The sequence below is a fragment of the Pleurodeles waltl genome, chromosome 3_1 (assembly GCF_031143425.1).
Source record: "Pleurodeles waltl isolate 20211129_DDA chromosome 3_1, aPleWal1.hap1.20221129, whole genome shotgun sequence".
Classification (NCBI taxonomy): Eukaryota; Metazoa; Chordata; class Amphibia; order Caudata; family Salamandridae; genus Pleurodeles; species Pleurodeles waltl.
In genome coordinates, this window is record NC_090440.1 from 1694879381 (window position 1) to 1694891533 (window position 12153).

Consider the following 12153-nt stretch of genomic DNA (forward strand, 5'->3'; position numbering starts at 1 on the left):
GCCTCTCAAGGTGGGCCCTGCTGTGTTCGGACCTCAGCCCCATCCGTCCGTCTCTGTTGGCGAGCATTGTCCCTCCACCCCGCCTGCAAGGATTAGGGCCTCTTTCTACCAGGAAAAAGAAGTCCAAGTGGTGTCCGAGGACAAAGACATGGTTGGAGGCAGAAATGAGGCGTGCAACCTACCACCAGGTCACCACATACATCAGTGGCTGCCGCAGTCCACACACGGCCTCCAAGGCAGTGTACATTTATAGGACAAAGGGAAGGAAGTCCTCTTGTGGCCCGGGGAGCGACAGCACAGTCAATGAGCCCCCAGCAACCCAGTCGCTACAGGCTCCATCTACAGTGAACCTCCTCATTTGCAGGTAAGGACCATCAATGCAAGGTCCAGGAGATGATGGGTGGGGAGCCGGGTCGAGGCACACAACCCCTCTCCGGCAGCCTCAGTGATTACCAGCCACTGAGGGGCTGATTCCTAGTTTGGCGGGCCGCGGTCGCCACCCGCCAAGCGGGAACCGCCAGAAGACCGTACCGCGGTCAAAAGACCGCGGCGGTCATTCTGGCTTTCCCGCTGGGCGGGCGGGCGACCGCCAAAAGGCCGCCCGCCCGCCCAGCGGGAAAGCCACAGCAACGATGAAGCCGGCTCCGAATGGAGCCGGCGGAGTTGCTTTTGTGCGACGGGTGCAGTTGCACCCGTCGCGATTTCCAGTGTCTGCTATGCAGACACTGGAAATCAATGTGGGGCCCTGTTAGGGGGCCCCACGACACCCGTTCCCGCCAGCCTGGTTCTGGCTGTCAAAACTGCCAGAACCAGGCTGGCGGGAAGGGGGTCAGAATCCCTATGGCGGCGCTGCCTGCAGCGCCGCCATGGAGGATTCTGCAGCCCAGGGGAAAACCGGCGGGAAACCGCCGGTTTCCCTTTTCTGACCGCGGCTTTACCGCCGCGGTCAGAATGGGCCTGGATGCACCGCCAGCCTGTTGCCGGTGCATCCGCGGTCCCCTACCCTGGCAGTCTCAGACCGCCAGGGTAGGAATGACCCCCTGAGTGTCTTGTGCAGCCCCAGCAGGCCTCAAAACAATGTTGTCCTGGGCCGGATAGGGGATGGCAGGTATTGGGGATGCACACTTCCGCAGCCATGTGACCATGCTGCAACACAGGGGCCTCACCTCCGGATCAAAGAGAAGCAGAGCCTTGCCCCACAGGCTTCCAGCAGACTCCTAGGCAGCAATCACAGCTCTCAGTAAGTCCTAGCTTTCGCCCCTGGTGCACAGCCGCTCCGAGATGCCACTCGGGAAGCCAAAACCACCCACAGGGTTTCAATGATGCTGCAGGTTCCTGAAGTGAACCAAGGGGTTGCCACCGGGTGCAGCACTAATCAAGGCTTAAAAGCAAGGAAGTTTGTGTATAGTGTCAGGATGGTGAAGGACTGTATGCCAGGAGCTCCCCTTCAGAGATGCGTGTCGGCAATTTTGCATAGCCACGTCCTCCCATAAGTGAACTTTTGATTTCTAGACCTTCTCCATATACAGATAGGTCAATGTAGGCAACCCAGTCTGATTTGAGGGTTGACAAGGATGCCAGAGGAGATACCAGGTTCCCCGGCAGCTACAATGGCAGTGCCTAGTACTAACGGCAAAGATACTAGAAGATCAGGTACAGGTTATTCCAGTGAGAACAGTGGTAGTAGAGTCGCCTACTAAAGAAATTTGTATTGGAATTTTTAAAATTGCATTTGGGGAAATGCTGAAGGAAATGTGGATTTGAATAGATGCTGGTGAAATGTGATATCTAATAAAAGAAGCAGTTAGATGCGCTAATGATGTGTACGAAAAATTTGAAGAATTAGCTGGTGAATTAGAAATTAACATCAGCAAAATGAAAAAATGTAAAACAAAATTATAAAACAGTATTAACTCATGATGAGATTAAAGAGATGGGCTTGACTACTTTAAGAGCTCATATTAAAGATCCAATTGTGAAAAGAGATTGAACTGATTAAAAAAATATTGAAAAAAATGGAAGAAAGGGACAGAGAATAAAAGGAAAATTATAAGGACTGAGGAAAGGCAAGGAATAATATAAGTGATTCACAAGAGGGGCATATTTGGTGGTGGAATTCCCTTAAGTACATAGAGAGAATATGGTGCATGTTATGTGGTCAAGGGCTGATTAGTATGCATTTACAAATAATTTTCCAGAATTGTGAGAGGACCCATCAAAATGGTATGAGAAAACCAATGTTGGGGACTGATCTAAATATGTTTTTTGAGATTGTGGTCCCTGAAGATCTGTGCTTAAAATGTAAACATGTTACTGGATGGCCGGTACAAGAACCAGCAAATGAGATAGCAGACAAATACAAGGCAGTGATTGAGCATTTGAGAAAGGGAGTTCCTGAAAAGCTTATAAACTGGGAGGAGAGTTTAAAAACAACACAGGAACCTAAAAAAATCAGTAGATTGTTATCATGAGTGGTTGATGCATGTTTTCGAGAAAAACAAAGGAGTCGAAAATGAAGAGAAAGATGGAGCCAGTGGTTTTCCTTCTGATTTCATAAAAAGACTGACATCAGAAATTAGCACTTACACTCAGAGTGAATTGTGTTGGCAGGTTAAGATGAAGAGAATTGATGTAGCAAAAAACAGTAGTGGCTATTTCGAGACAAGGCAAAAGAAGTTGAAGGAGAAGATGATGATTGCTCAGACAAAGCAAGTTGCAAAAGGATCACTACATCAAATGCATTCAAATATGAATTTTGTTCAGAATGGTATGAATAGGATGAATCAAGGAATGCAAGGTAGTGGTAATGGGATGAATGCAAATGTTGAAATGTAGAAAAAGATCACAGCATGTCATTATTCTGGGAGGAGAATGTAGACATAAAATAAAATGCTATTATCCAGTGTACCAACAAATACTATGGCCCATACTTATACTTTTTTAGCGCCGCATTTGCGCCACTTTTTGACGCCAAAACAGCACAAACTTACAAAATACAATTGTATTTTGTAAGTTTGTGCTGTTTTTGCGTCAAAAAGCGGCACAAAAGCGGCGCTAAAAAAGTATAAGTATGGGCCTATGATTCTAATTGATGACATGGCAGGGAGCAGTTCACAATGATGGTGTCTGTGACAGGAGGAAGACTGCATGCTTGGTGCAGTCTTGGAGGTAGACCAGAGTGGCCAACATAATGACAGAGAGGTCAGTGGCCACCCCATTTCGTTTATGATCGATGTAGAGGCTACCTGTTTTACAGTTCCTTCTGTGGAAGCTCCAAACATACCCCTCTTGGGAAGAGAACTTCATGTTGTAGGGATCAGTAAAACACAAATTGTTAATCAGGTTACAGCAGATGTTTTAGTCAAAACTGGACAGATCAAGTTATGCGATACAAGTCCAGTGAATTTGCTTGGGAGGGATCTTCTTTGTAAAATGAATTGCATAATACATTGTACACCAGTTGGTGTGGTAATTGAAGTGCAAGATAGAGATTCAGTTTTCAGAATCAATTCAGAAGATACAAGAGTTGAATTGTACATGCCTAGTTTTGCCAGGCCTCATGCAGAAGCTGAATAATCATGCAATGTAGACAAGCTAATGTGCTGAACTGACCCTGAACTGCTCGTTGTTAATAAAGTCTGCTTAGCTAGAATTTTCTGCGGAGAACCGACGGAGAGGAGATGATGGAACTAGAGTATGTATCAAAATCTGTGTAAAGCAGACAACATGTACTTTCCCAGGACTCAAACAATAGAGACACTGACTGGAGAAGAAGATGCAACATTTTCGATACCTGACGAGCCGGATGATGAGTACATCGTACAGTGAACCAATCAACACCCTGAGAACCGTGTAATCCTAGAATTAATAGATTTGGAAATTTAAAGTTAATGGGTAGGGTCATAAGTGGTGAATAACTGACCAATTAGGAATTAGGGGATGGTCTGGGTGACTTTGATATAATGTTGTGAAAAGGGGAAAAACTTCAGATGCAGATGCAGAATTGATGGAGAGATGTTAGAGGCAGATAATCGGGGAAAGACCTTTTGCTGAAATTGATGCGAGACTTTGTCGTTGGGCTCATGCTCTTGAGAACCTGATAAGTTGCTGATCGATTGATGACCTGAAGACGAAGACTGACTTTGTTGCGTATCCATTCTGTGGATAGGTAGCTGTGACAATGTGACTGAATTAACATTTGTGCCTTTTCTTTCTAGGTACCAACTGCGCTGTCTAAATAGTTTTCTCTTAGCTAGATGTTTATCCAAATTCATGTTCTAAACTGTTTTTGCATGAAGTCCCACATGCTAATGCTAATCTGGGTTAGATGAGGTTCCTATGCTAAAGACATTGACTTATACAGAGACAAATGATTGACGGACTGATTTGCTGAACTCTGCTACTTATGTTGTCATATTCATCTTTGTTGGCTTATGCTGAAGCATTAGAATGTAGGTTTTCTCCAATTCTAATTAGATTATGCTATTGGTGGTCACTAATGAATTAATCTTGAGTTGATTGAATAAAGTTTGAATTACCCTCATGAATTAGTATTGTAACTAATAGGGAAATAAAAATTGCTAACACGTATATTGAGCTGTGGTTATTCATGAATTGTTGATGCTATTAACTGCTGAATAATGTTTTGTTTAATAGTTATTGATTGGTATATTTAGAATTGATGGTCATCGATTACTACATAGCTAGGATACGCCATCCGAATCAAAAGTTTCATCGACCTATACGAGTCCCCTTGTAAGTTTATTTAGTAAGTACCAGGCACGCTAGCACTGTTTTACAAGTTCCATAGGAGATAATAGAACTTGTAATACGGCTGACTGGATAACCGCCACATTTGTGACGGAGTAATCCCCTCCACCAAGGTCATAATTAGGCCCATTCTGTCAAAAAGAGGTATGGGATTTCACTGGCAAAGAAATTGAACTGATTAAAAGGGCAGAACCGATCAAAATAAATATAAAACCAAATGCAATATTTCCAAGAACTAGGCAGTACAGATTTACAAGAGAGGCCGAGGAAGGAATGAAACCAGTAATTGAAAAAAAAATCAATATTGTGAACAGAGAATTTTTGAGAAGTGCTCAGTAGTCCTTGGAGTTCTCCAATGATGGGAATTAAAAAGCTGAGTAAGATGGTAAAATACTTCTGGAAAAAAAAAATTTGTTCAACACTTTTGACCAGTAGTACCGAATCCAGCAGTAATCTTGTTCCAGATTCCATCAGAAGCAGAATATTATAGTCACTGACTTATGCCAAGCATTCTGCTCAATTCCATTACATGTGAATTCACAGTTCATCTCTGCATTTCAATTTCTGAATAAAGTTCACAAAAGTGGTATAGAATCCCAAAAGGGTAAACAAGGAGTCCTTCATATTTCTCCCAAATTTTGAAGAAAGATGTCTACATTTACCATGTACTTGAGTTCTAGTTCAGTACATAGATTTGTTACTAGCATCTCAAACAAAGGAGGACTGTAAATTGGATATCATTTCCCTCTTAAATCATTTAGCTGAGACTTGGCATAAAGTCTCCCCAACTAAAATGCAATATTGTGAGAATCATTTATCCTGGACACCATGTTGAGAAGGGTTTAAGGAAATGTAGTGAATCCTATCTTGTTTTAATGGGAAGCAGGAGTTAGCTTAGCCTTCTGGCATCCAGACCTGTGTCCCCGCCACCCAGTGACTTTTACCCTACTTACCTTGCTCTGTTTTAGCACAATTATTTAATAATATCTTTCCAAGATGGCTGCATTGTTTTTTGTTAGGACAATGTTTTAGTTTCCTGCTATCAGTGCCACTCTGCTAAGGCGTCACTATCAGGGCCAGAGATAGATAAGATGTAGGTACTCACATTAGGTACTTTCCCACTTTGTGCTTTTGAGGGAATCGTTTATGTAACTGCCGTCCCAAGCATGTCTTGTTATCTATTGTTTGGGAACAGACCTACGTCAGGGTCCGAGCAGATCTGTATAAGTGCACCTAACATAGACAGATAGTCAGAGGGATTCCCACCAGATGCTGTTGACGCTATCCATGCTGCACGCCGCCTTGACGCTGACCCAGTCTTCGTGTCCCTACAGAGTCTGAGCAAGAGACCTCATTCCAAGGTGACAAGAGTTGGGGGGCTCTTCTCATGGACATGGTATTGGCAGATTAGGTTTAACACACCTAGCTTTCTTTAGGTTAGAGATTAGGTACATCATGCTACGTTATTAGTACATATTTCATATCTTATGTCATTTCATGTTATTGTAAGATGGTGGTCTTTGTATTCATGAGTCTCATGTTCACAATTCTGTTTTTTTTTGTGCATTATTCATTATCCTTATCATTGCAGCCCATGCAACTTATCGTAGATTGCAGTTTTGTTAATAAAACCTATTGAAAACTTTATTACATCTCCTTCATTGCCTGTGTTTGATTGAGACATTTTCAAGTGAGAAAGGAGTAATCTCTGTTTTAACCACGACACTCCCTGAGATGTTGCAGTCCTGAGTCCATGCGTAAAGGCTGCTACAAATCACCTTTTACTGTTTGGGTTTTTGGTGAGGTGCTGCTTATGAGCTGGGAGGGTTGGGACGACAGTTGCGACTTGTAGGGTTAACATGGTCGCCTACATACATAAGTACTGTCATCTTAAACCAGTAGTCTTGCCTAGAGCAAGAGTCAAACTACAACAGAAAGTCTCTAAAGAATGTGTTTCTGCAATTCTGAAATTGAGCCCACCAACAACCCAGAGAATGGTTCAGATGTTTCTCGAGATTGTTGGCTGCTGTTGTTAGTGGATTCCAAACTTTTCCTCGATTACAAAACCTTTAGTAAGTTTGACAAGTAACGATGTACAAGATGTAGCATCATTTGTTGACAAGTGCCTTGTTGATTAGGGCATTTGAAAGAGAGTTTGTGTCATGCGCCCACATGTGGAATGTTTGATTACAATATGATGTTCTCCATATTTAGAAAATATGGAGGTGCACTTTGGATTCTCACTCGGAAACATGGAGGGCTTATGCGCACAGTGGCGTATAATTCAGGTGTATTGGGTCCAGAAGCTGTAAGTCTTCCAGCTTGTTTGAAATCGGTTACAGCAGTTGGCTTGGCAACTGAACAAAGTGAAAGAATTGCAATGAGCCATATGTTAATTGTCTATGTCCTACAGTCTGTTGAGATTTTTTTGACAAGGAAAACTATACAATGAATAGTTGATTGACACATTATGAGCAAACCATTTTCACAGCAGAGAACATTTCAATTCGAGGATCTAATACTTTGCATCCAGCAACACTGCTTCCAACTTCAGATGAGGTTTGTGAAAGCCAGGAAGATGAAAACATTTGTGAGCTGGATCATGATTGTATAAAAGTGAACAATTTGTCCACAAAACCAAGACCAGACATAAATGAAATTCCACTAGAATTAGCAGATCTGACATTATGGCCCTCATTACGACCCTGGCAGTCGGCGGTAACTTGGGGAAAGGTACCGCCAACAGGCTGGCGGTACCTTTTCCCAAATTATGACATTGGCGGTTTGGCTCAAGCCCAGCGTCCGCCAAGGTGGTAACAGCCGCTGGGCTGGAGACTTCGGTCTCCAGCCAGGCGGCCGTCACAATCCCACCCTCGGGATTATGGCCCTGCCTACCACCGTGGTTTCTGTGGCAAGCGTACTGCCACGAAAACCATGGCGGTAAGCACTATCAGTGCCAGGGAAATCCTTCCCCGACATTGATAGGGGTCTCCCTCGCCCCCTCCCCCTCCCAGAGTCTGCCCCCACCCTCCCACTCCCCGCACATTTACCCACCCACACGCGCAAACATACACACACGCATACCTACTTCCACCCACGCATGCATACATACATACCCACACACCGCAACACACACCACCATACATTTGTCGCACACACGCATTCACAACACACAACATACACGTACACTCACATTCAGTCATTCACACGCATTCAACGTGACACACACCCTCATGCACACATACAAAAACAGACACCCCCCCACACACACACAACATCCTCACACACGCACACACCACTCCCCACCCCCCTCTCTTGGCAGCCGTCGCTGTGGCAGTAGGCGGCATTTACAGCCAAAGTTGTAATAAAGGCCTATGTGTTGATGGTTCTAGTTTAATAGTCCAGTATGGAAGACTGAGAGCTGCTTATGCAATATATTCTATAATAGAGACACTTGATGCATCCTTCTTACCAGATGTGCATCAGATAAGAAGCAGAATTATTTGTCCTAATTAGAGCTGGGCGTTTGTCTGGATATTTGAGAGTGACAATTTATAAAGATTACCAGTACATTTTTTTGGTAAGGTTCATATTTAGGGACACATATGGTCAAAGAGGGGTTTTAGGACAACTTCGGGAGCTTCGATCAAAAATTGAGTGCATATCTTGGATTTAATAAATGCAATTCAGAAAACAGCAGAAGTGGCAGTGATTAAGTGCATAGTCCATAATGCTGTGGCAAAGATGTGGTCACTCTGGGAAATAGATATGCAGACCAGATGGCCAAATATTGTGCACTTCAGAAAGTGGCAGTTGTTGAACAAAATTGAAAATGGTGATTCTGTAAGTGATGCTGTACAGAGCTCAACCAATGTGAGTTGTTTCTTTATTATTTCAATGCAAACACCTGTAAGTGAGTTAAGAGACATGCAGGAAGATGCTTCTAAAAATGAAAAAAGAAAATGGAGGGAATTCGTCTATAAAAATAATTACCAGGATTTCTGTGTAAATTAAGAACAAAAATATCTGTTGCCAAACTCAATGTTACTGCCTATGTTTAAATATTTACATCATCAGACTAATGCAGGAAGGGATAGCCTTGTTAGAATCTTCTGCAAATGTTGGGAGAATAGAGGGTTTCACCATATTGCTGAGTATTTTTTAGTTGGTGCCTAATGTGCCACTTAAATAATCAGAGAAAGAAAACTGTTACGGTTATGAATCATACTGGAAAATCTGAAGGTCCATTTGCAAGATTGCAGACAGACTTTATTGAGATGCCACGGTATAATGGTTTGAAGTATATCTTGCTAATTGCCTGTTCTCTAAATTGGTTGAGGCATTTCCTATGAGATGAGCAGATAGCCTTACATTTGCCAAATTGCTGCTGAGGGAATTCATTCTGAGATTTGGACTCCCAACTTCAAATTCGATTGTGGAGCATACTTCAAGAATTAAGTGTTGCCAACATTTCGCGCAGCTTTTGAGATCAAGCAGAGATTGCATTGTAGTTATCAACCAAAATCCTCAGGTTTGGTTGAACGTACCAGTGGTACACTTAAGAATAAACTGGTAAAAATCTGTGCCTGAACTGGTCTTAAGTGGCCAGATGCTCTTCTTCTTATTTTGATGAATATGACAAGTACTCCAGATAGGAAGAAACTGATGGAAAGTCCCTTAGGACTGACTCTATACCAGTCAGGCCCTCTGATCCATTTCAGACCACACCCCTTCCAAATTCTGTCATACTTGCTGTAAACAAAAATACCATGAATGTTGCCCACCCTTATCATTCGTTGAATTGAGAAGAGGACAGCGAGTGTCAAGGCACTGTGATAATGACTCAGATATAACAACTGATATGACACACAGGCCCTCATTCTGACCTTGGCGGGCGGCGGAGGCCGCCCGCCAAAGTCCCGCCGTCAGGTTACCGTTCCGCGGTCGAAAGACCGCGGCGGTAATTCTGACTTTCCCGCTGGGCTGGCGGGCGGTCGCCTTCAGACCGCCAGCCAGCCCAGCGGGAAAGAGGCTTCCACGATGAAGCCGGCTCGGAATCGAGCCGGTGGAGTGGAAGCTGTGCGACGGGTGCAGTTGCACCCGTCGCGTATTTCACTGTCTGCGCAGCAGACAGTGAAATACATGTAGGGGCCCTCTTACGGGGGCCCCTGCAATGCCCATGCCAGTGGCATGGGCACTGCAGGGGCCCCCAGGGGCCCCGCGACCCCCCCTACCGCCATCCGGATCTCGGCGGTCCGACCGCCGGGATCTGGATGGCGGTAGGGGGGGTCGGAATCCCCGCGGCGGTGCAGCAAGCTGCGCCGCCGCGGAGGATTCAATGGGGCCGCGGTACACTGGCGGGACCCCGCCAGTGGTGCCGGTCCGACCGCGGCTTTACCGCCGCGGTCGGAATCCCCATTGGAGCACCGCCGGCCTGTCGGCGGTGCTCCCGCGGTCCTCCGCCCTGGCGGTCAAAGACCGCCAGGGTCAGAATGACCACCACAGTCTGGAACATGTGTTCCTTTATCAACATGTCAAGACCATCAAGAAATATCCGAAGATAATTAATCAACGGTGTAGTTCAAGTTGACGTCTCCTCATTTCTCATTTTCTTGAAGATATGTCTAGGACCCCTTCTATGGCACCTATAATTTATATACCACATTCCTAAAGCTATGTCAGAGGTTTTCATCCCTGATAACTTTTCTGTATTTAGAGAACACCATTTGACTCCTTATGGCGAGAGGTCCGTCATCCCTGATTATCCTGCACAAGTCTGAACTCGATCTTCTTTACTACGGCATTTAGAGAAGCTGATGCATCCTGCCTAAAGCTGATCAGAGCTGAGTCCCTGGGAGAGCTGCTACCACATTACGTGTTTGCTTATCACAGGGAACAATTCCTCCATGGCTGTTCTGATAATGACATCTCGAGCTGTCAACAAGGTATGCAGTGCACCGCTTTCCCCCAAAATGCTCTAGTTTGCAAGTTGTTCTACTGTATGTTCTCCTAGGGTAGGGCATAGATGTAGGTTTTGGGTGTTAGGATTTTAGAGGACATTTTAACAATGTTAGAAATGTTTGTTTTATTCTCATTGTTTGCAACATTAATTCTTACTCGTTTTATGATATTGTGTGATTATTTTAGATTTACTAAAAAACAGGTTCACCCTGTTGTAATAAATACTTTTAGTTAAAAGTGTCTGTTCTTCCTAGTACTGTGTGTATGAGAAGCTGTGAAGAACGAAATAGGCTTAGTGTTACCATGATGCCCCTGATTCCCTTTCAGGAATAGTTAGTAAACCAAAAGCAAATTATTTCACTTCAACTATGTATTTAGTGAGGTCTGCAGGACTACAAAAACTGTTTTTTACATTCAGATCTGGTGCACTGAACTAAGTTTACTTAGGTCACTGGATCACTTAAGTCACTAGTGAGTGATAAAGCAAACTTTGCAGAGCTACAGTGGAGTCAAAGCCTTACCTCCTCACAAACTTCTTATGGGCAGGGCAGAGACTTGCATTTGTGCATTAAGCAGCATTAGTTTCAATAACTGATGACACTGTTTTGGATTATTGCAAAGGTCTGGCTGCAATGGTGAAATCTATATCTCATCAGGAGAACATGTCAGCTGAAGACTACAAGGATACACCCTCTCGCAACCTGAATGCGGGTTACTGGGTCGTCATCCGGGAGCATTTTCGAAGGGGATGTTGGAGAAGAGATGAAAAGGCCATTTCCAGATTGTATTGACAACCAATAGTGCTGCTCACACAAAGAGTGTGGGAGTAGCTGAAACAGTGGAGGAGGTGAGTGATCAAAGTTTACTGTTGGATCAACAAAAACAAAGCCAAGTTGAAGTTTGGACCGTGAATCCAGAGGGAGGGGTGAAGTTTTCTCTGAAACTGGTGAAGATTTCACTGTCAAAGTAAAAAAACAAGGGCAACAATAAACTCACATTTCAGGTGAGCAAAAGTTTGGCTGAAGAACCTGAAATTCCTGAAGTCCAGTTACAGAGTGATCAGAGTAAAGAGCTACTGCCATGCAAAAAGAGCAAAGCAACAGTGGCAGCAAGAAGTAGTGTCTGATCAAAGCAATGAAAAGTTGTGATGGAAAATAAAAGTGAAAAAGACCCCTTTTGTAAGAAAATGATTCACAGTAGATTTGGTCAAAGAGCAAGCCTAAGTTCAAGTCAGAGCTCAGGATAGGGCTCAAGTCAAAGTCAGGAAGAAGGCGAAAATCGAAAAACTGCAGTGGAAAGAGAGAGTTGAAGACACTCCAAGAAAGAGAACTTGTAAGCAAAAGCACTGTCAGCAAGAACATGATTTAAGAAACTCTGAGAGACTGTTAAATTCAGAAACTAATGAGAGAGACTTATCAGTGG

The 12153-nt window shown here is 44.0% G+C and overlaps 1 protein-coding gene across 1 annotated transcript in view; it reads right to left on the reverse strand.

Moving 5' to 3' along the window:
* The window catches only part of LOC138285509 (aryl hydrocarbon receptor-like), an 811968-nt gene that overhangs the window by 276399 nt on the left and 523416 nt on the right, over positions 1-12153 (reverse strand). The window lies entirely within an intron of this gene.